Source organism: Sebastes umbrosus, chromosome 15, assembly GCF_015220745.1.
Source record: "Sebastes umbrosus isolate fSebUmb1 chromosome 15, fSebUmb1.pri, whole genome shotgun sequence".
In the NCBI taxonomy this organism is placed as follows: domain Eukaryota; kingdom Metazoa; phylum Chordata; class Actinopteri; order Perciformes; family Sebastidae; genus Sebastes; species Sebastes umbrosus.
In genome coordinates this window covers 20821707-20847368 of record NC_051283.1, presented here as the reverse complement: position 1 = coordinate 20847368, position 25662 = coordinate 20821707, and the positions used below count along the sequence as shown (strand labels likewise).

General features: G+C 39.3%; 1 long non-coding RNA gene across 1 annotated transcript; it reads right to left on the bottom strand.

Annotated features, from left to right (window-relative positions):
* Positions 1-1770: 1770 nt before the first annotated feature.
* LOC119503930 lies at positions 1771-19699 on the bottom strand. Its single transcript, XR_005210412.1, has 3 exons — positions 19689-19699; positions 8473-8477; positions 1771-1855 (listed from the first exon to the last, which is right to left on the bottom strand). It is a non-coding gene; the product is annotated as an uncharacterized LOC119503930 (long non-coding RNA).
* Between the last annotated feature and the right edge of the window lie 5963 nt (positions 19700-25662).

The window sequence follows — 25662 nt, the reverse complement described above, 5'->3', positions numbered from 1 at the left end:
CATTTTAAGATGTTATTATTCTCAAGAGGAGATTATTAAGAATATGTTTTAATCCATTTTTTAGGGGAATTAATTCAACACAGTTTTTTAAACCAGCAGTGAGATGAGATTCCCCTTTATGCAGACACCGAGGCCTTAACAGCCAGAAAGCCTGTCTTAACCAGCACTGCACACACACAGTACTGAATGTCACATTAAAACTAGGGATGCACCGATTTGACTTTTTCAGTCCCAATAACAATCCCATACCTGGGCTTTGGGTATCGACCTATACCGAGTACCGATCCGATACCAGTGTTTAATTAATAAGCTGTATGCCTCACTGTGTGGAAGTGACTGGGATCATTATTTTATGTGAAAGGCAATATCAGGCTTGACTTAAATATTGCTTTCCTAACTTTGTAAAACAAAATGTGACCAATAAATAAATAGATATACATTTATTTAATTGTTATTTATTATTAAAATAATAAATCAGACTCCAGCAACTTGGCAAAAAAAACTTCAAAATTAACAGCAACAACAATGCAGCAACAAATTGGTCAAAACTTTAACAGGAATTAAAATTCCAGTATATAATGTATATAGTATATAAACATAGAACTGAATTTAATAAATCAGCCCCGTTGTCATTGATACCTGATCCAGCTGTTTGAGGCAGTATCGGCCCGATATACATCAAATATCAGTATCGGTGCATCCCTAATTAAAACGCTAAGAAATCTTTCAAACTAATGGTGCAACATATTTACATTGGAGTTGGAAGTCTGGCTTATCACTGCTGCAGTATCAATGCAAAACACAATCCACCCCACTCTGGTTTTCATCCTCTGAAGTGTTGGCTTAACACCTTTACCATGTATGGCTCCACTATCCTTATCACACTGATGAAACCAATTCAAAAAGCATCATGTCAAACTGTCTTCATTCTAGGAAATCTCATGTGCTAATGTGTTACATTTTTTTAATGATTATTTTACTTCTTTTTTTTTTTGTTTGAGTTCAGGGCGTCTCTTAAGGGGCTGCTAGCATAATGAAAACTGTTTACATTTGCAAATGTAGCAAAAAAGGAGTGAAAGGAACGAAGCAGGGCTTTTTCTTAAAACAGACAGAACAAAAGGAAGGACAGAGGGATACCTGCTGAGATGGATAGATGGGTGCCTTTGAAGAATATACGGGCAGAAGGAGAATGGGATCAAATGACGCTCGTAGTGGTTGATAAAAATAGGTTATCCGTTCATCCACTCTCTTCTGCTGTCTCTTTACCTCCCTTCAACTTCACTTGTATCGTTCTCATCCGTTGTCTAATTTGACATCTCTGTCTTCCTCTTACCCTCTTCCACTCATCTCCTCTGTATCCCTCCACTTTCCTGCATCCCCTCTTCTGATTAAAGTACTTATGAAGGTGTTCTCAGTTGGTTGCGGGGGTTTAAATGGGAGTTACGTATTGTGTCGACTCTCCAGAACTGACAACCTTCCTGCTTATGTTGACTGTGTTGAATTTCCCTCCTACTTGAATGGGGCCTTGGGTTCGTTGTAAAAGAAAACTGTCACCAGCAGCAGTAAAATTTCAAGTGCTTGCTAGAAGCAAAGTGTGGATTTTCTCAGAAATGGTTCATTCGTTTGCCAACGGGACTCGCATTTGATAGATATTCAACATCTTTTAAAATATGTAACGTCCTTTTGGTAAAGATTTTCTTTGGGATTTCGAGGGAAAAATAGGACAAAGATGTAAAAAAGAAACAGGATGAACTAGTTTTCTTTGTGTTAAATCTGGGTGAGCATCTCATCTTGATGAACCACCAGTGGGCTTGGAGACAAATTCTGATGCCAAATTGTTTCAATAGTTTAGCTTCTTTCCCTGTACTTACTGAGTTGGAAGTATAAAGAACACAGCCTTGATACGAATAAAACAAACTCTGTTCATGCACACTTTTCATATTGTAAGTGCTCTGCAGAACCCTTTCCTATCCAAATATCTCTTATTTGCCAGTTTAACGTTGCCTCCCACGACTCATAAGGATACTGTATATCTAAAAAATAAATAGATATTAATGTTGATAGGGAATTTTGGGAGATTATTTCACTTGACATTTAGATTTTTGGTAAGAAATGAGGTTCTGCAGGACACTCCTGACATGTTTTAACTTCAATAATGAGTGTGTGTTTTAGGTTTGATGGCATTTCACATCAGCGTTTACATTGTTTAAATTTTTTGTCTTTGTCAGAATGTGTTATAGAGAATTATGCTGTTGCTTGCACTCCATTTATTATGTTCTTATTGCCAAGGAAGGGACAACACACACACGCACACACACCCACACACACAAAGAGGTACAGATTGAGTGTACATTTTGGGATGTACAGTATTAACCATGGGAGACAAGGGAGCTTAAGGCCAGTTTATTATTGGTCAGACACACACACACACACACATGCATGCACACACACATCAACTATGTACATTTAACCAATATATTTTAGTAGAATTTTGTTTCTATTCAGTTGAATGGCTTTTATAGAATTTTTTGATTCTTTTTTTTTTAGGTTATTTTCTTTCTCATGTTGTATTTTATTCTGCTACCTTTTCTGTACGTTATTGTTTTTAGGTTTCATTTCATGCAAAAAATGATATTTCAACATATTTTGACAGCCAAGAAAAAGTTTGTTACACAGCTAAACTTGAAGAATAATGTTGATGATGATGATGACGATGATAATAATTAATAAAAGTAATAACAAACATACTGAAAAGCGCACAACGGGTGTTTCATTCATTAGTGATATACGGTGAAAAGGAGACCGGAAGGAAGGATACCTTTTGTTCTCTGAATCCTGAGTCAGTATGAGTCTCATCATCATGAGATCAAAGAGTGGGTTCAGACTGCAGACTTTGGGTGGCGACTGTGGGATGAACAGATGCATTTTTTTTTTTTTTACATATAAAGCTTTCATACCAAGTCAGGTGAATTTATTTTTCAGAAAGATTTGCAATAGAAAGATGTTAAACCTGCGAACATACCTCCTGCTGTGCTCTGTGAATGTAGCCAGGAGCTCCACGGCCGTCATGTTTTTCTATTCTCATCTGTTCCTCACCGCTGCCTGTCTGCAAATTCGACTTTACTAGCTTGCTTTTTGTCCCCTTATAAGTATCAGATTATTTATTTGTCACAAACATTATTTAAAGGTAGGGTTGGTAATGCCATTCAAATATTTTTTTTTGTTATATTTTTTGAAATTCTCCCCTTACATCCCGACAGCAATCAATAAATCAAATACTCAAAAACATCCAGTATCTGTACCTACCTGCCTGTCTATTGGTGCCTTCAAATGGGGCCGTGTTTACCGTGTTCACGAGCTCCGAGTACACGACTTGTGACATGTTTGTTGACGTCAAGTAAATTTGTTGGTGCATAATAAGTTAATATGTTGTCATTTTAGTCATATATTGTTTTCTTTGTAATTTTATAATATATCTGAGGAAAATGTTGATATTCCCAACGACCCCATCCTTTCCCTGATTCCGACTACTGCTGGTGGCCAGAGGCTAAAGCGGTCGAGTCCAGAAGGTATCCCTCAAATTGCGAAAACATGCGCTAACTGCTATCAGTCACACCGGAGGAGCGGACGGGCCACGGCTCCATTGTTTTGAATTTGGACTACTGTTACCCATTTTAAACGCTAGCTGTCAGTCCTACATATTGTTCCTTTAATGCACACAACGTACTCTAGAAATCAAACTGGTTCTGATTAAAACTACACTGATCATTTAAAGACTTGACATCCTTTTTTCATGCCTTAAATCACGGTGATGTCACGTCTGTCTGTCTGTACAACACTGGTCCAGAGTAAGACATTTTGAGCTGATCAGATAGCTAATTTAGATTGATAGAATTTTATATAGCCATTTATGGTTTCCAGTGAATGATTCCACATTTTCTGAAAACGTCTGCATGGTCAACACTTTGTTTTATGACAAGGTAGTTTGCAAACTAACTGTTTGCATCTCAATCAAATCTGCTGTGAACACTCATGGCCCTCAGAGGATAAACTGTAATTTTGTTAGTGACCCTCTGGCCTTTCTTTTAACACTATCATCATGCCTGGATCTCAATTTCCAGATAATAAATATCAAATTGAATATAAAAATTTAAATTTACTGAGTATTTTGAGCAGTCTTTGAGCTTTCCTCTTGAGCTGCCGTCAGGTCAAAAAATCAACTTCATCTTTTACCATTACTTTTTACATGATATATGAAACAACAGTTAATTTCATTGCAAAGACCTGATATATCACTCTCACCGTAGCCAGAGGCTCATCTCTCACCACCACACACTACACCGAAATCATTTGAGAGCCTATTTTAATTTTCCCAGCACCCTTTGGGTCAGGAACTTTGACAGACTTAATCAGAGCAGCGGTGCTATCTGTCAGACGACAAAGGCTTCTAATCTTTGGTCTATTCTATGTTCGGCATTATCAATTTATCTCAGTGTTTATGAGATGAACATTGATTAGAGTTGATTAACTCTGCTTTAGAGCCGGCAGTGAAATTATGTGGCAGCGGGGCGTCATTTAAATGTGTGTGTGAGTGTGTGATGATTGGCCACAGAAAGCCGGCGACAGACTAGAATACTAAACACGCTGGTGTCTACTGGAGAGGTCAACACACAGACGCATGCAGCTGCACATAATTATGAACCTGTGCAAGGCAAAAATCCATCATATGAATAAATGGCAAAACAAATAAAAGGAAAGTGAAAACAACCCGCAGCAATTCATGGACACGTTTACTGTCCAAACTGAGCATGCTACAAAAAAGAAGAGGGGGCCTGATATATCAGATGGCAGATGTATGCCTGCACACTCACAACATTTCCATTTTTCTGTGTCACGCTTACATGTCTTCTCTGTATGCACCGTCTGCCCCCTGCCTGCCTGTCTTGCTGCCTGTCTCTCTGTTTAAACATCTCGCAAACATCATTTCTCTTTATTTGAACTCATGTTTATGTATGAGTCACCTACACTGTTGACTGAGGGCGCCCGAGTGTGAGAGAGCAACACAGTTAAGGAGGTGTGTAGCGTTGTTGTTGCTGTTGTCATGTGGGTTGATTGAGATGTACTTTGTTTAAATTTCATATTCTGACAGACAGAAAGGTGATAAATAGCTAGATAGATATATAGATAGATAGTTAGATAGATAGATAGATATGATATGATCTAGATTCTGAGCACTTTGAATTATGAATGTGGCTCATGTTGACAGCTGTGAAGTTTGATAGTCTACAAGTGTGCACAGAAGAAGAGAGAGGGAGTATGAGAGAGGACCATGCAGATAGACAATATGATAAGGAGAGAGAGAGAGAAACAGAGAGAGAGAGAGATGATCTAGCTTGGAGGCGTATTGAATATTGAATGATTCCAACAGTGACTGCTGCGGGGTCTGTGAGCTGATTCCATATTCATTTTGGGATATCGGATAGATGGATACAGATAGATAGATAGATGGATGGATAGATGAATAGATAGATAGATGTATAGACTGATGGATAGATAGATAGATAGATAGATGGATAGATAGATAGCTGATAGGTAGACGGATAGATAGATCGATGGATAGGTGATAGATGGATTGATAGATGGATAGATAGATGGATAGACGGATGGATAGATGAATGGATAGATGGATAGACGGATGGATAGATGAATGGATAGATGGATAGATAGATGGATGGATAGATGATAGATGGATAGATTGATGGATGGATAGACGGATGGACGGATGGATAGATGATAGATAGACGGATTGATAGACAGATGGATAGACAGATGGATGGATAGATGGATGGATAGATGATAGATGGATTGATAGATGGATAGATAGATGGATAGACGGATGGATAGATGGATGGATAGATGATAGATGGATAGCTAGACGGATGGATAGATGATAGATGGATTGATAGATGGATAGACGGATGGATAGATGATAGATAGACAGATGGATAGATTGATGGTTGGATAGACGGATGGATGGATGGATAGACAGATAGATAGACGGATGGATAGATGATAGATTGATGTATGGATATACGGATGGATGGATGGACAGATAGATAGATGGATGGATATACGGATGGATGGATGGACAGATAGACAGATAGATAGATAGATTGATAACCAAATAGGCTCTGCTGTAATAAGAGCAGGATGTCGGTCTCTAACTAATCCCGGTCCCCGCTGAAAGCATGATTACAGCTCTACACCTCCTCAGTATGTCGGCTGTGTATCATCAGCTTCACAGTGAGGTCCACTGCAGACGGATTTCATCTGTAATCTTCTTTGCTTTTATTTCATCGTTACTACTCCAGTCGCCACACACTTTGTCTTCTCTTCTCTCTTCTTTCACGTTGCTCACCTCTCCTCTTTTTCTTTTTTTTTAATTCAGATACACTTCGTCGGCACGGCAGGAGGGTTTTACATTCCTGGACGCAAAAGGTATCACCAACTCTCAAGTATGACAATAATGTAACATGAGAGAAAGAGAAAAGAAAAGGCCTTATTCAGTATTTTTTATTAAAAACACACAAATGTCAATGATACAGACTCATGCATATAAATATATATCCACACACACACTCAAGTGCACACACAGTCACCCACACATAGCGCCATAAACAGCTTTTCCTTGCCCCGTCCTTCACATTAGGGCACGGGAGTTCTTTAATAATAATTCAGTTAATAATATCTCCTCACAATAACACTGATAATGGTATGCGCCTGTGCGTGTGTGTGTGTGTGTGTGTGTGTGTGTGTGTGTGTGTGTGTGTATGTGTGTTTTCAAAAGACTATTTCTATTTCTGTGGAAAACTCTGATAAGCTTTTGCTCAGTTTCCTCACCTGCAACCCGCCAATCCTCCGCTGTGTAACCTTCCCCCCACTTTTCTAATAAAATGCATTTTAATTCTCTCCGGAGCACATGAGAGGGCATCAGGACCAGAAGTCAGGACAGCTGACTATAAAAAAGCTTTTCTATTCTATTTTATGGTAGATTTTTTAAAAAGCTGTCTTGACCAGTTTATCCTTGTCGACTCTTTTTCAGTCGGTTTTATTCCGATTTTCAGACTGTACAGTTTCTACTTGTGATTCTGCGTTGTATATTAAACTTTAATAGGGTTCTTGATGTGTGTGGGAGAGTGTTTATCTGTGTTGTGTGTTTTCTTTGAGAGGAAGTGTGTGTGTGTGTGTGTGTGTGTGTACGCAGTTTAAACATTAATAACATGTCTTTCTCTTCAACTATCAACAGAAACAGAATTAAGCAGGAAGGAGACTCACATCCAATCTGAGCACAACATTTTCCAGCCTGTAGGTGTTCGGTAAAGGTTATTTTTTCTTCATTATTTCGTACTTTATTTGTTATTATTGAGTTTTTTTTATTATTATTTTTAAGAAATTCTGTTTTCCTCAAACAATTTGCACCTCCCTGTTAAAGTCACACAGTTTTCACATTATCCTTGTGCTCTGGCGTACGCTCAATGCTTCTGTTCCTTTCTGCTTTATTGTCTCCCACAGTCCAGTCATCGGTCTGCTCAGCGCGCAATGTCCCCCCAACAATTGGGATTTGATCAAATTTGGCAGACTGATATGTCTCACCACCGCATTCTGGCATCCCCAAAATTGAAATGATTAGACAGAGCAGTGTTGTGCAGTGTTATAAAGTCAAAACAGGATGCTTAAAGCTTCGGCGACAACACGGTGCTGTTGCCTTTCATGGATTCTTCGACGCCTAGGGTGACCAGATCCCAGGAAACTAAATGTGGGACAAAGAGTATGCTTGTGTGGGACAATGTGGGACACGTTACCAAGGCTGAGAGGTAGTCGGCACATCTCCTTTTGAGCCGCACGTTTCTTGTGAGACTCACATGAACAGACTTAGCAGGGAATTCCAGACGTCCCTCTCCCCAGTGACATTTTCCAGCTCTTCCTGGGGGATCCTGAGGCGTTTCCAGGCCAGCCGAGATATATAATCTCTCCAGCGTGTTCTGGGTCTACCCCGGGGCCTCTTACCAGTTGGACATGCCCGAAAAACCTCCAAAGGGAGGCGTCCAGGAGGCATCCTGATCAGATGCACGAACTACCTCAGCTGGCCCCTTTCGACGTGGAGGAGCAGCAGCTCTACTCCGAGCTCCTCGCCCTATCTCTGAGGCTGAGCGCAGTCACCCTACGAAGAAAACTCATTTCGTCCGTTTGTATCCATGATCTCATTCTTCTGGTCACTACCCAAAGCTCATGACCATAGGTGAGGGTTGGAACTTAGATGTACCGGTAAATCGAGAGCTTCGCCTTCTGGCTCAGCTCCCTCTTCACCACAATGGTCCGGTACAGCGCCCACTGACTGCTGACGCCACACCGTTCCGCCTGTCCATCTCCCACTCCATTTTACCCTCACTCGTGAACAAGACCCTGAGATACTTGAACTCCCTCGCATGGGGCAGTAACTCACTCCCAATCCGGAGGGCGCAGTCCACCGTTTTCGGACAGAGAACCATGGCCTCAGACTCGTATTCCCACTGTGTAAACTAAAAAATAACTGGAATATTTCACAAAGAAACTCTAAGAATCACCTTCCACCTGATTATAAATACTTTCACAGTCTTTGTTGTAGCTGAATTTGCTTTTCTTTGTGGTAGTTTCCATCATATTCTGTCTAAAATCTGCATAGCTTATGACTTTGCAGTGACTCGCAATTTTCTCCGTCGGGCATAGCGTAGCAAAGACGGTGAAATGTTAACCTGCACTTGACCCACGTGTGCGCAGTTTGACAGCAAACACAGCGCCGTGATGACAGCCTTCCCTGCTTTCTTCACAGCCATTGGATAAAAGCCAGATTTTAAAAAAAGCGTCTGTCCTGCAGTGGTTTGACTTTTGAAAACTAGAGCTAATGAAAAAGTGGGACAAGGGGTAAAAATGCTTTGCAGTCCCTCATAAAGTAGGACACCTGGTCACCCTATCAACGACCCCATCTGTGGTCACACTTTATAATGAAGAATCAGTTCAAGTTGGGACTCAAAGTTGGATTTAATTTTTTTATAAAATAGGAATATGAAAAATAGACAAAATAGGAAAACTTTCCCCAACTTTATTCACATTTACATCTTAAGCAAATTTGACTAAATCAGCTTACACACACAAAGCACCAACTAAAAATGTTGCATCACCATAATTTAAACTTTTAACCTAAGCAAAGGCAGCAGTAAATCAGCTCTGAGGCGGTCGGGTTAAAGAAATATGAGCGAAAGAAACATTCAGGTGCCCTAAAACATTCCATATATCATTAATAAAGCAAGTAGCACAAAAAGACTAAAAGTACAGCATGATGAAATATAGAAATGAGAAAGTATCTTCGGAGGCATATACAAATTATAGATGAAACGTGGATAAGCATATTTATACAGAATATAGTCTTTTTTTTATATCAGTTTAAAAGAAAGTTAGAGCACAGCCTGGTTACATTTTAATGTAGAAAATGCGAAACAGTGTTTAATTTAGTATTTGCCCTCAATAGAACAACTATATAATGTGAATTTCACCTGTCTATTACAACCAAAAAAAAGAAAAATGAGAAGTTTGAGACAAAAATCTTGTGCTTCCAGCTGTGGCCTCATAAATAAGACAAACAAACCTTCCCTCTAAGAACACCAGCGGAGCACAGCGCTGTGTGAGAGCCCTACAAAATACAGTAATGACCGACTTATTGGGTGATTTAATCCTCTATTCATGCTCATCAGATTTCTAACTGCACTGACAAAATCACAGCCAAAGGCAATCTCACTTTTTCACTTAGTGAGTCACAAAATTTCCTCGATGATGATTCTAATAGTATGTGTACATCTTAACTCGGCTTTAGGCTACTGACATTTCACATCAACAACCACTGATACAGCAAGGACTTTATATATATATATATATATATCCAAGGGTGGAAATCCTCAAGGATACCAAAGATCTACTTATCGATAACTAAAGATTAATTTCCATTAAAATATTCCCTCCTGAGGTAACATAGCTTGGAGAAATGTACAGGGGTGGTGGTGCTTATGAATAAAGGTGAGAAGGGGTCAGCCAGCTCCAGGCCATGGTCAGGAGCTCGAGTAAAAAATCCTGCTTGAGTAAAAGTTTTCAATATCTTATTTCAAATCCACTTGGCATCAGTTGCCCCCCTGAAGTCCTCCTGACAGGTAGTTTCACCTCTCTTCCGCCGCCACTGCCGCTGCTACGATACTCTGTTGAACAAGACTACCAGAGAGCTGGAAGCAAAAAGCAAAGATTCAACATCTTTTTAGGCTTTTCTACAGTATGTATTAATCATCTCAACATCTTTACTCTCAAGTTCCATTACCTTATATAGCACAATGTTGCAATCACACCCTGTGCACCCGATTTGACTATTAGCAGGCCATTACATAGGTGTTATCAGTCGCTATAAGCACTATAGATGTAGGTCAAAAGGGGCCTGCTACGCCTATTACGCTGTAAAAGTGAATCTCAAAAGCAACACGTTCTAAAATGTTGTAAAAGTGAATAAAACGTCACGTTTTGAACACAAACAAAAAGGCTTCTTTAGGTTTAGGCAAAAAACTACAACTTCTTTAGGTTTAGGAGAAAAAAACACTTGGGTAAGTTTAGGGAAAAACACCATATTTTGGATAAAAATAATGCAAACTCAAGTCTCCTGGGTGAAAATCCTATGTTTTATGTCCCATGCATTGTCCCCGACCTCCACCCCTTATTGAGTTTCATGCTGTTTTTACTACAGTGCCCGACTTGTGCTGCTGCTCCTGTCATAGTTACTACAGCCGCTAGAGGTCATTGTCGTGTTCTTTTATACCTTCTTTCAGTGATCTACCATGTGAATAGAACATAAAACCTACTAGCGGGTGTAGTACGCCCCTATTGACCGACATCTATGGGGCTTATAGCGACTGGTAACGTTTAATTAATAGCCTGAAAACAGTCTAATCGGCTGCCCACATCCTGGAATCCTCCTTGACCTCGTGTTGCTGGCACAGATTTTGGTGGTCGCAGATTTCTGTGTAACACCGGTCTTCAGGCTTTCAGATAGAAACACACAACTCTTTGATGTCTTATTGCCTTATTATTTGTTTTTAATATATGTGGACTCCCCGGAAAGCAGTATTCATAATTAGTGGTTTTTACTAGTGAAATAAATTCAATTGCTGTTCTGGGAGATGTGAGCCATAACCATAACTCGGGGACAAACAGTCGTGATATGCTCAGATTAGCTCAGACAGGACATCTCTTTAGTACGAGATACCAATTACAGCTGCTCCCAGTGGCTGCAAAATCATTTTAATTTCCTCCCTCAGTCTTTTCCTCGGTCACCTGAAAAAAGGCACAAAAACAGAAACGAGTTATAAAAGCTCTACCAACGCTGCCAGTCAGTGGCTTCTTTCCAAGAACCCCCCACGCCTCTCTCTCGCTTTTCCTGCTAGAGCTTTGCTGCCCTGACCTTTTGCGTTCCCAATGTTGGCTGCTTGTAATCTTGGCAATCCAGCAGGTTTAAGCTTATTCTTGTGTTCCACTAATTGAGTGCATTTAGCAATACCTCCATTACTATGGAGTTATCAGCTTCAGGCAATGTTAGGATTACAGTGTTTATACGTGGGTCAAAGTAGCACCATTTCTCCAACAACTCAGTTAACATGAATGAATTTAATAACTGGCGCACATGCTCATCACTCCAGTGCACTCCAGTGATTTGCTTCAATACAACACATGGGTCAAAGTACACTGACCTTTGACTGTTTGACAAAACTGAAGAGGTTCCAATTTGTAATGATTTCAATGGCTGAGAGGAATAAACATTTTACCATCTGTTCTCTATGATTACCCTGATTATATTCATAAAAATATAGTTATGTCAATAATAGGAGTGTGTTAAAGTTGCAGTGGGTGGAAATGGAGCAAATATGATTCACTATATCCTGACAGTAGTGCATGAGACAGGTATCTGAAAAAAAACATGTGCCTCTGGGTCCTCCGGTTTCCTCCGGTGCTCCTAATGGCACCTGCAAGATTTCACAGACCGGAGGAAAACAACCAATCAGAGCTGAGCTGGAGCCTGCCGTCTCTGAGCATCTGTCAATCCCTCGTGAACTCCGATCGAACGGTTAAACTAGGCAGTGCTGATCAAATATGAATCAATATTCTGTTACTGTAATGCCTATTTCTCACCTCAAATGTTTTCAGAAACATCTTGTAGTGTGCTGTTTAGCTATAAAATGAGAAAGTTTGTGACCCGGCAGCCATCTAGATTTTTTTAAAGCCTGAAAACAGAGCCATGAGGAGGTAGAGAAGTCTAGTTATCTCCCAGAACACTTGAATTACAATATGCTGAAAGGTTATTATGAAAGTTTTGCCCGGGATATTCTGCCTACTGCCACTTTAACTAGATACTTTTATTAAAAATGTGCATGTAAAGGATCCATATGTGAGTCAGCAACTGCCTGATATGGTGCCAATGAGAGAGAAGAAGAAATAAGAAAAATAAGTAAAGAAAATAAGTATAGACAAAAAAAAGCAAAAGGAGAGAATGAGGTGATGACGGCTCCAACCTCTCCTCTCCTCTCCTCTCGTCTCGTCTCCACCCTCCACTTCATCCATCCATTATTCAGTATACCTCCAGGTCAAACTCTCAGTGTCTTCTTGACATCCCAACCTTCTCCTCTATACTGGATCTCCCACTCCTCTTTCCATCTCTTCTCTGTCACCCTTTCATATTCCACGCACATGAGAGAAGTTTGCCTTCTGGGCTTTATGCCAGAAATCTCCTTCGGTTTTAGGCAACAAACCTGCTTGGTTAGGTTCAGGAAAAGATCATGGTTTGGCTTAAAATAAAACCTTTCTGGCAGAAAGCCCTGAAGGCAAACTTCTCCCATTCCCCAGAAATGACCCCGGGATTGAAAGACCTTAGCTGTGAAATGTCAATTCTTTATTGATGTATTTTTCTTTTCTTTTTTTTTTTTTTTTGAATTTTAATTATAGTTATAGGTACATTTATTTCTGAAGGGTCAAAGTTTCTGGTAGTAAAGAAACGTTTTTGTCACTTACTCCTCTCTTACTTCTTCTCTCTTTATGTATACATGCAGCGCTTTATAGCAACGCTTTTTTTCACTGAGGCACAAGCACAGAAGGACATCGAGGGGCACCTACAAAGTGTAAGGTTTTATTCATGTGTAGCCTTTTTTCATTTAATTTTTAAATTCCTGTTAAAGTATTAAGTCAGTATTGGCCTTTGTACGTGTGTGTGTGTGTGTGTGACCTATAGCACCATTTGCCTCCTTACAACAGCCTCCAGTGTTGCTTTTCTGTGCAGGTAAAAGTCACAGCAAATGTCTCTTCAGATGGAGGTTCCTTCTACCTTCTACTCAAAAAAATCAGAGTGGCCTGTCATGACTGAGTTGGAGTAAGAATACTTGAAAAATATTAACTTGAAGAAAAGCTCAATTTCAGACATATTCTGCCGTCTGTGGCAGCAGTATGGCTAACATTTACTCTATTTCCTTACCAAGTGAAATACTAATTTCTCACTTTCACATGTCATTTTATCCTCCTATTTTCTTCATAAAAATCATTTACTTAATATCCATAATGGTTACAAAAGGATCCACTTTTATTTCTGGAGAAAAATTAGAACTTTTTGCTGCCAGGTCCTGACTCACATTCGGCTATACGGGGTAAACTTGCATGTATTATGCACATATTGTACAGTATACATACAGTATGTAGGGCCTATATAGCCAAAGCACCTGCAGGCACAAAAACATACACACACTTTTCTCAGTCCATAGGGACTTGGCTTGGGAACCGGAGGGTCGCTATTTAAAGTCCCTGCCTGGACCAAGTACTGAGTGTGAACTGGTAGCTGGAGAGATGCCAGTTTTCCTCTGGTCTCTTGAGCAAGGCACCAAAAAAGCTCATCTGGATGGAAAACACAGTTTCTGGCAGTTTGATTTCTCTGTTACCTTGACACTGTCGTGATCACGTATTGCCATGGCAACTAAAAGGTGGTGGAGTTGTTGTGCAGTGCCTTGAGGTAGTTTTTCATTATTTATCTGGTCTCACTGATTTTTATAAGCCTCAAATAGAAGTAGAATAGACCATCCTTGGATGTGAACATCCGTGAGACAACTCACAATAACTTAATTTATTTATTTATATATTAATGTATTTTGGTGTAACTTATAGGCTGTGAAAGCCAGACATATTTAACCAGTAAGAGTGCACAATTGCTAAAACTTTAGCTGCTTTCACAGGGACAGTTCTGCAGCTACAGTAACAATAACTTTCCTTATCAATTAATCTGTCTATTGTGTTTATGACTAATCAATTCATTGTTTATGAAATGTCAGAAAAAATAGTGAAAAATGGCCAAAATAGTGAAAAAGAGATAATTATACAAAACGATTTTATTCTTCGTTTGTGTATTTTTCTTGTTTCTGTGGTTATGTGGCCAAACATAGATGAAGTGATGTCGTGTCATGTCAAGAGGCGGTCCCAGCCTCTGTAAGAAGTACATTTTTGAAGCCATTTGTAAACAACTATTGAAGGTTTTACATTCCTAAGAAAAGGCCTTGAAATTGTGAACGCTGAGAGCAGGAGAGAGTGGACTTTTATCAACGAGACTGGGAGAAGCTTGAATGATTAGATTATGATTGAGAGAATAAACGCTGTGTGCTAAAATACTTAAATTATTAAAGGAATACTTCACCCTTAAAATGACAATTTGTATATCAATAAACCACACACGCATGTTACCTCAATGACTTGTTTGAGAATTTGTAAACCTCGCCTCCATTTACTTAATTTCATCAAGGATTTACTCTGTTTTCGGATTCTATGTTCGCCATGGAGGCATTTGTGAAATTCAAGGTAACATGAGGAGAGTAATTAACAACATAAATGGTCCTTTTGCGGCTGAAGTATTAGTTATGTTAATGAAAAAACCTTGTGTATAAAACATGCTAAGAGTCTCGGAGTGGTATTGTAAGGTGAGGTAAAATCGGAGAGACAGCAATTGTGGAGTGAATGAGCGATTTTAAATGGAGTATTTGAGTAAGTGAGCAGAAGAAAAGAAAATTTGGTACAAAAAAAGCACAGAGTGCAGAAAATGAAGAGGTGAGATGAGAAAGACAGAGGGGGGACATAAATTATGAAGCAACTGGAATAGCTTGCATGACAGAGAGGGAGGGACATGAATTGTAAAGAAAATGAAAGCCCCCACCAAGTGATACGCAATGACCGTAGAATCTCTCCAGCACTAAAGGCATTTAAAACAAGTGAGGGAGATACAGCAGAGAGCTGATGACTGAAGCGAACGAAGAGGGGAGGGGGGGCAAGAGAGGGAGAATGAGTGAACGAGACAGAGAGAGATGGTGAATGAGGTAGGGAAAGAGAGGCAGGACAAGAGAAATGAGGAACAAATGCATCGGAGGGAGTTAAAGAGTGAATAAATGAAGCAGCAAGAGAAAGCAGGGAATGATAATGATCCTTGTGGAGTTAAGGGGGAGAGCATTAGGAAGGAGCAAGGTGGAGATAAAGTGAGTGACGGATGAGGGAAGCGTCAGAGGAAAAGGAAACGGAGGGAAATGAATGGTGAGGACAAGATGACAACAGAGATAGAAAGGTGGAGGTCTTCTCTCATTTTCTTATACGTTATCACTTACTGCCATCCCATCATTCAAGGGCTTCTTTTTTTGTCTGCCTTACAGTGTCTCTTGCTCACCTGCTCTTCATTTCTTTGTCCCTCCTGGGTATCCCTTTTCCTCTGTATTTTAAGACATTCATTTCCTGGCAAATTAATTTAACCAGTAACACATCCTGTCTCCTGTTGTGTTATCCACTCACTGTCCAATCTAGAAAACATTTTAGGCAAGGATAAAAATGTAAATGTTTCTTTTGGTTCATCACAATTTACTCAGGCATATTAAAAGTCACAATGTTTCTTACACTGGGGATGAATTCTCCAAGCTCTTACCTATCCATAGAGACCAAGATCATGCATATAGACCTGGTAGTTGTTGAGCTATTCTTGATTTATTTTTGGTATGCCTGTCTAGGCGAACCACACCTTCCAGCACCGGGGCTCTAAACTAACCTTTTTCCCGAAATACAACCTAAGCTGTCCCGAAATGAATGCGGACCGTCACAAATTTAAAATCTTTGTTTTTCTACATTATCATTAGTTAATCATTCAAAGTGACCTTTAATATAAATTGAAAAGTGGTTTATTTTTGTTCATAAATGTATAATTTATCCAAATCTCTTTTTTTTTAATTTTAAAACGTCATTTAATGTTTTTTTTAATATATATAATTTGCATGTTTTTTTTAATTTTGATGTTAACAATGCAGCTAAGTTAAATTAAAATATTTTTTATGTATAAAAAGAAGCACTTGGTCAAAAAACAAGATTTTGCATACGGGCCCCCAATAAGCTAGAACCGGCCCTGCTGGCTGTGCGTCTTAAAGTTGAAGGAGTTGCTGGACAAGATGCAATTGTCATGGCGAGAGGAGCAGCATGTTGCTACGGACATAATGTAATGGAGAGATCTTTTGCAGCCTTATTACCCAAAGGGAGTGAAGAGGAGTAAGTAAATAAATACGTGGTTAAATTTAGTAACATGATTTGAGCTGAGTTTTGACTCCTTATAGTTAACGGGACTATTTGTAACTTTCAGAAATGCTTCTTAACAGCGACACCTGTGGCCGTGAACTCAACGAATGTCAGCGTCGAGCTTGCTTGCTTGCTCGCTCTAAATATACCTGAACGAGCATCGCTCAAAACAGTGAGGCGACACACGTCAGCTAAAACCACAATATCACTCTCTATTTCAGCTGCTTGGCAGTAATGTTAGCTGACCAGACGAAGGTCTCTCCATGAACATGATTTAGATCTGATCTTAGTGTTGGCTTTTCCTGCCTCTGCGCAGGTCATTTTCTTTCAACTCTCATCCCAAATGTGTCCCAAAATGAATTTTCCTCCTCACCGATCATACTGTTTCGGCCCCGGGACGACAGGATGTCCTTAAGCTTGAGCCCTGTCTCCCACCTTAAGAGGTTAAAATAAATCCAAAGCTTGACAGCTGAATTGATCTGCATTGCATTAAGAAAAAAAAATACCTGCATCCAAGCTGTTCCTTAATGTTTGTTTATTTATTTATTCATTTATTAATTATTTAAATACAAAATAACAAACTATAAAATAACAAACTCTCTCTGTAATGTTTTTGGCCTTGTAGCAGTCTCGAGGGAATTTCTCTCTTCCTTTAAAAGTGTCCTCCAGTGTTTGTTGCTTCGATGCAGCTTTTGTCTGAGTTACCTGAATGAACTGTATTCCGTTAAGTGTTTATTTTCGTCGTCTGTACATCTTTTGAGCGGATTACATTAATACATTACTCTTAATGGCCCCTCAAGGTCAGTGGAGTTTGCAAATAAAAGTACACATAGGCCACTAATTAAAAACACTTAAAAACAATCTAAGAATACAAATATGACAATGTTAGAAAGACTTGAAATACAGAAGGATTAAGGGCAGCGGTCAATCTATAACTGGCAACAATATCCAACACTACAAAGGCAGTTGTCAAACAGGATGTGTGGGATCGTTGATAATCTTATATGCTGTTTTGAGGAGGACTTGTTCAGTATTAAGCTGTGCAAAGGATCTTTGTGTTTTGCCAAACATTCAAAGCTGAGGTTAATAACATCCCGCAATCAGTTTTTGTCCTTCTGCAAAGGGATAATAATAATAATATTAATACCAATAATCCTACTACTAATGATGATAATAGTAAAGACTGTAAAACACTCAATATAATAGTCTAAACTTTAAAGCAAAAAATTATAATGTTGTCGCGGGGTTCTATGTCAAAACTCCGTGCAACATGAAAAACACTGGCGTAGTCGGAAAACGTTGTATTAATCCCCTTTTTATTATGCCGGCCTCCCAAAGTGCAATCATTGCTTACTATTTACAAAAAGTGAAAAATAGAAAATAAGCTCTGTACAAAACATCAAATAGTACTGAAAATCGAGTTCCTCAATAACTCCATGATTTCTTTCAGAATAGGCAAAAACAATCCAAAAATACAATCTATACGTTACCTTCCTGAGTGTGACCTTCTCTGTCAACACTTCAAGATCAGACTCACCTCAGCTGGCCAAGATGACCCCCTTTTAAACCAATAGCCCCTCCCCTGGGCGTATTCCTTACACAGAAAAATAACAATTAACATTATTTTTCATCATAGAAGATATTTATAGTCCCTTTAACCTAGGCATATTTTACATATAAATGATATACCTCTGTCTCAGTGGCGGCTGGTGGATTTTTTTTTGGGTAGGGCCAATCAATTTCAACAAACATCCTAGTACGATTCAATGCAAAAAAAGGTATCAAAAAGCGCTACTAGTGCTTGGCTGTTCCATTGTCATGCCGTTAAAATGGGCTGTGAGAGAAGAGAAGTGGAGAGAAGCGAGAGACGAGAAGACAAGATCACGCGAGAACTGACATGAGCCCTGACGAGAACAGAGAGAGACACACGTGAACGTGCGCGCGCACACCATGGGCCAAATCAGTTTGGCCCTCCCGGAAGTCTTTTTTACGGCGCTGATTGGATGAATTGTATGTCATTCATGCTTGTAATCATATATCTTTAATCAGTGATTGGCTGTACTGCTTATTAGACCCGCCTTCCTTGGGCCAAATCCATTTGGCCCCAGAAAGTGCACGTGCAGCAGAGCAGCTGAGAGGTGCACTAGCAGAGAGTTCAAGGAGGAAAGCAGATATTTGGCGCAGTTATCCTATTTTACAAATATTACGGGTATATTCCATAGGTCAAAAACACACATATTGACAATTTTTATAATTTTTATAATTTTTATAATTAATAATTTTATAATTTTTTTTTTTTTTTTTTGGTGGCTCAAGGTGGGTGGGGAAAGGGCCCCGTGGCCCTCTATTGGCCGGCCGCCACATTCCCCCCCAACCAAAACAAGTTAATTTGCAACATAATCACAATTCCAAATAATAAACATATTTAAACTGATCACATGATCTCAAAAACGCGCGAGGGCACCCTTTATAACGGGGGGATTTGTTACGGCCCTGTTTGCTCGTCAATCCCATGAATGGGACATGACAGGATGGACACGCAGCGTGTCAGCAGCTGGTGAGTGAGAATAATGTTTGTGTGAATATATGCGTATAGGAAACAGCAGAACAATCAAAGTGTGCACCTTTGGTCGCACTACTGATAAACAGTTTAGGGGAGAGGGATATGTCGCGATGTGTTTTAACTACGGAGTGAATCAGGAAGGGAGCGGAGAAATGTTTGGCGTGTGTGCGTGTGTGTGTGTGTGCGCGCGACTGCGGCGCAGCGGAGAAATGTTGGTGTGTGTGGCCTGAGGTGATGTGTGTGCGCTGCCCACAGTCAGTGACGGCTACTCCGTCACAAATGTAATATTACCGAGAGTTAAAAGAAATTCTGACAAAGTATTTATTACAGTTTTTCTCAATTGTTTACACACAAATACTGGTACTTGACACACAATGACCACAACATGTAACTCATGCACCAACCCCCTGAACCAATTCTGCTAAACTACAAGCACAATTCCTGCTTTACACTCAAATTGCAGTTCTAAAACACACTTTTTTTCAAAACACTACACACAATTCTCTGCATTTGGCACAATTTTCATGAAGAAAATCTCGTTTTCAAAAGGAACACACTGTCATTCAAAATTCTAAAGTCAATTGCCCTACTATGCACACTGACTCATCACATGGGCAAACACCTGTCACACAGTGTTACAATTAGCAATCAGTTGATGCTTTTCATGGCTGGATTCGACATGCTAAGCGATATTTCCCCCGCTGCTTGGCCAGGGAAAACATTGCTTGTGATGTGGATGAGGTGCTGTGGCCAGACCGAAACAGAAGAGAGGATGCAGCATAGTTTTTTTTTTTTTCCACTGTATGTGCAACTTTGTGTTGGTTGGGATGTACACTGTGTACATTGTTTTTGTGGGGAAAATAAAATATATTTGTTACCGTGTATTTGTGTGTTCTGAGTATAAAAACAATATTCTAAAATATTTTACAACACACTTATGTATGTACTGTCTGTAGTAAGTGTAACACTGAACAAAAAAAAGGCCTAAGTCATCATGATGAATGGAGAAGAAGTGTTTTCCATTCATCATAGTGTTTTACATTGAGCACATCAGTGTTCAACTGGTTCTTATAAATGTCTATTCAAATGATGGTTTGTGTGTGTCATTTGAAAACAAAATACCATTTTGAGAAGAAATAACATTGTTTTGAATGTAAAGTTTCATTTTGCAGGAGAATTGAGGGGTTTTGCCCATTGTGTGTGTGTTTTTTGATTTGTGTGTAGAGTTCTGAGAGTATGAGGCTTGAGATTTCAGAAAATGTGTGTAAACAATCGAGAAAAACTGTAATCATTTTAAAGTGTTACTTTACTGACTAGAGTTTCTTAGCAGCGTGGTCCAGATTTGGCTACTCCCAAAGTTCTGAATATGTTTATGTATATCACATTTCTGTTTCCCCAGATTTTTTCAATGTGTGTCATGTTTCATTTCCTCTCTTTCCACCAAAAACGGACCACCAGGCATCTACACCATCCATCACTGTACCAGCCAACAACACAATCAGACAGAGGCAGGTCATGAAGATTTCTGTTAGTGAGAGTTGGACTGTAACAATTAACTCATTCAAAAAGTATCAAACAAAAATGATATATAGTATACTGTATATCACCTATATGGCTTCATTAATCACATATTTAGAGTGAAGTAAATGTGAGCAGATTTGTAGCCTTTTTTCAAGCAGTGTACATTGAAGTGAGAGATGACGCCCAGACGCTTAGAGTACAATGAAGCAGATGGCAATTTTAAGTCTTTTTTCGCAAGGAGCTATTTAACTTCTGAGAGAACTCAATACAAAATCCTTTTTAAAGGTACATTTGAAATCAGTTTGAGCTTCTCTCAGCCTGCTGTATGAGTGCAAGAAAGTAGACCGAAATGGTTTGGAGAGTTTTTTCACCAGGTGGTTAGGAGAATTTGCCTTAAACATGACTTCACCACTTTAACCACTGGAGGAAATGTTGAGTAAATGTAGTTGGATCAATACAGCAGCTGCTCATTTTATAGCTAAATTGTACGGAATGCTTGCTCATAAATGGAAAAAAAAGTCTTTCAAGGCTTCTATCAAGGCAGGAAATTCAGTTTGTCCACTTTGCTACACCAGTGATTTAAGGAAAGGGACTTCGGAAAATAGAAAAACGATATAACTTTGCACTTACTCTATTTTCAACTCTTTGAACAGCATTCTTGGTCAAGGACCTCTTTATAATACCATCCATTTCTTCAAATTCTGCCGCTTATCCAAGGCCAGGCTGTGGTAGCTGCAGGCTAAGCAAGGTAGTCCAGACCTCCGCAATGTTTTCCAGCCCCTGTGGGATCTGTGGAGAGATCTCTCCAGCGTGTTCTGGGTCTACCTCGGGATCTCATACTAGTTGGTAGGGGTGGGAAAAAGAAAACGTTTCACCTATGTATCGGGATTGTTTTTTGCATTACTGCTGATGCCACACCAATCCGCCAGTCGACCTCACGCTCCATTTTACTCTCACTTGTGAGCTGCCCCAGTGCATGCTTAGGGTCACGCTATGATGAAGCCAACAGAATCACATCATCTGCAAAGAGCAGAAAAGCAATGCTGAGGTTCCCAAACCGGAAACTGCGCCTTGAGATCATGACCTTGAAAATCACAAACAGAACGATGACAAGAGACAAACCTGGCGGTGTCCAACACCCCTGGAAAAGAGCTCAGTCCGGTTATATAAGGACCAGGAGAGCAATACCTCCAACTAATATTAAGGTGTGACTCAAAATTCACTACCTTTTTTATGTAATTGCATGTCAGAATGGTAATAATGTACCAGTAGATGCTTGAGTTGCTGCTTCAGTTAGCTGATCGGTACTCACCACTGATGCCACTGTGTGAGGTGTCGGAGGTCTTTAATCACAACGGTGACCATATCACAGAGGAGATTATTGTTTTGTTGCCTGCTGAGCATACTGCATATTGAAAGCCTACATGCAGCTCAAATCACACTTCTGCCTTATTAAACATTCACAAAAAAATGATAAAACGTACCAATTTTATACTTGACAGTTTAATTGTCTCTGGTCTATTATAAAACACAATCATATTATGGTCTATAATCATTTGGTCTGTCATAATATTACTTTTCTTGTTCATTTTCCAGACTTTAAAATAAAGTAACTGTCCTTAAATGAACTACTCTTACTTTGATGTATGTATTTAAAAGCATTAAAAATGAAAAAAAAAACTTTGCTACATAAAGAAAGTTGATTAAATAAATAATTTAATATATAAAATGAAACATTATTGGCAGTCTAAAACTGCTTTGTAAAGCCATTTTTCTAACAAATTAGAGTGGCACTTTAGTCACATCTGGTGTGATTTAAGAACTACTATTAGGAGGATGAGATAGACACCACATTGTCAGTATTTTGTTGATTAAAATTGTGGGAGCAGCATTTTTTGGGAGCTGAAGATTTTCAATATGTGCGTTAGACACTGACCATCCAATCCACCAAATGAGTTTAAAAAGTTTCCAAAACTTGAAATAATGACTTTGTCTCTATTACTGTTAACATCTGCTTCGACAATCTGTTGCAAAGGATGGTTAAAATATGGAACTGTTAAAACTGACTATTATTCCAGCTCCTGCAGTGTTGTAGTCAGACTCCAATTTCACCATAATCTCTCCTTAAAAAGTTAATTACTTTGAGTTTTTGGTCTACCAAGTACCATCCTAATGCAAGGTGTGTAAGTGTGTCCTCAGACAGGTCAGACCAGGTTGTATATAACAGTATAGGATAGAGGAGAGATGAAGATTAGAGGGAGGAGAAGAGAGAAACAAACAACGGGAGGAGTTCAGGGCAGGTGAAGCGTGAAGAGGAGGTGAGGAAAGGACAGGAGCTGAAGAGAGGAGTGGGGTAAAAAACAAGGATGAACAAGAGGAGAAGTGTACCCACGCTGAGACAATTAGTCCCACCTGCAGCTCACTCAAACTGTGAATACCTGTATACTTGTGTCAGGGTGTGTGTGGGACGCACACACGGCTTGTGTGCCTGTGGTAGTGTAAGGTGTGTCAGTGCATCTTTTAGGCTGTGTGGGATTACATTGTGTCTGAATAGTCTTCGTTTGTCATATATATATATATATATATATATATATATATTCTAGGGCAGTTTTAGGCAGTAAATATTTAAATTAGGGCTGTCAATCGATTAAAATACAATTGCATGATTGTCCATAGTTAATCACACATTTTTATCTGTAAAAAATGTATCTTAAAGGGAGATTAGTCAAGAATTTAATACTCTTATCAACATGGGAGTGGGCAAATGTTCTTGCTTTATGCAAATGTATTTATATATTCATTATTGGAAATCAATTACCAACACAAAACAATGACAAATATTGTCCAGAAACCCTCACAGGTACTGCAATTAGCATTAAAAATATGCTCAAATCATAACATGGCATACTCAAGCACAACAGGCAACAACAGCTGTCAGTGTGTCAGTGTGTTGACTTGATTATAACTTTCCCCAAACTGCATGTAATTATAATAAAGTGGGCATGTCTGTAGAGGGGAGACTCGTGGGTACCCATAGAACCCATTTTCATTCACATATCTTGAGGTCAAAGGTCAAGGGACCCCTTTGAAAATGCCAAAATTTAGCGTAAGTTTGGAGTGTCATTTAGCCTCCTTTGCAACAAGATAGTATGACATTCCCTTAGATTTTTCTAGTTTCATATGATGCCAGCACTCTAGCTTTAAGACTGAGCCCGCTACAACCTAAAAATGGCAAGTTGGGTTAAAGAAATTAGGGATGTTAAAACTAATTTGGGTTAACGCGTTCTGCGTTAACTTTGACAGCCCTAATATATAATATTGTTGGGCAGTTTTAAGCAGTACATATTTGAATATCAGTGAAGCAATTACAGAGAGATAAATAGACAACCAGTGAAAGACAGTGGGTTAGAAAAGGAAGAGGGAAAGAAAGAGAGATTGTACTGAACAACGTAGAAGAATAAGACTGCAGATAAATAGATGGATAGGTAGACAGGTGGGTAAGTCACTTTCATCCCAGTTTGGCTTTAAATACAGCCTTAGTCCACCTCTGTAATGCTCCACCCCTCGTTTCCTCTCTGCAAATGTTCTTTGCTGCTGGCATGATACTCATTTCCTGCCTCATCTCGACACACCGAGTCAGTCCCTGCTGGTCTGTTCCACTGAATAACTTTCATCGTCATTATTATTTGCAGAATGCTCTGCAATTTTCTCCCTGTAACCACAACACAACACAAATAGCCCAGAATGCTGTGTGAGCTCTTATCCCTTCTTTCCCAGAACGCCACATTATACTCAGTCTCTCACACACATACTTGCTTTGCTGTTGTCGTGTCAGTACTGTATGTTGTTGTCCATAATAACCTTTCAGCATATTGTAATTCAAGTGTTGTGAGAGAAAACTAGACTTCTCATGGCTCTGTTTTCAGGCTTTAAAATATCTAGCCCGTAACGGGAGACTTTGGCCAATCACAGGTCATTTCAGAGAGAGGGAGCGTTCCTATTGGCTGTGCTCCAGCTGGTGGGCACAAACTTTCTCATTTTACAGCTAAACAATACACTACAAGATGTTTCTGAAAACATTTGAAGTGAGAAATAGGCATTACAGTAACTGAATATTGATTCATATTTGATCAGCGCTGCCTAGTCTGACCGTTTGATCGGCGTTCGTGAGTGATTGACAGACGCCGTTAGGAGCACTGGAGGACACCGGAGGACACAGAGGCACATGATTTTTTTTTTTGGATTACCTGACACATGCACTACTATCAGGATATAGTGACCGTAAAATCATATTTGCTCCATTTCAACCCACTGCAGCTTTAATGACTGTGAGCTCTCACAAGCCCTCACTTCTAGTTTTCTTTGTTGCCCTGTGTGCAAAGTAGATTGTGACACTTCTCGACTAAATTGGCCTTTAAATAAATATGATAACTGAATAAATTACCTTCAGTGTGTGCATGTGCATGCACATATGTATCTCGGAGGGACAATTTAGCCTGAGCGTAAAATCTAGTTGTAAATTATTGCTCACACAGCAAAATGGAGCTGCAAAGAAACACACATACACACTGAATACACAACGACAGCCATGTTTCTTTGACATACACTGCAGCAATGAATCTTTAATGTTGGTTGACTTGGTGTTGAGTCATAAAACAACAAAACTTGAGAAGTAGGAATTTCCCTTTTCACAGCAAAGGGCATCATAGGCCTTCAAACCGAATGGCTTTATGACTGCATGACTTAAAACTGCATTTATGATGCGTTAAAAAACTGTTTTGGTATCATGAAGCTCTGACAATCAACAAAGGTGACTAAGCACTTAGTGAAAATACCAGTAAAAGAGTCACAATATGTTGAAAGTAATACATTTGGCAATGGGA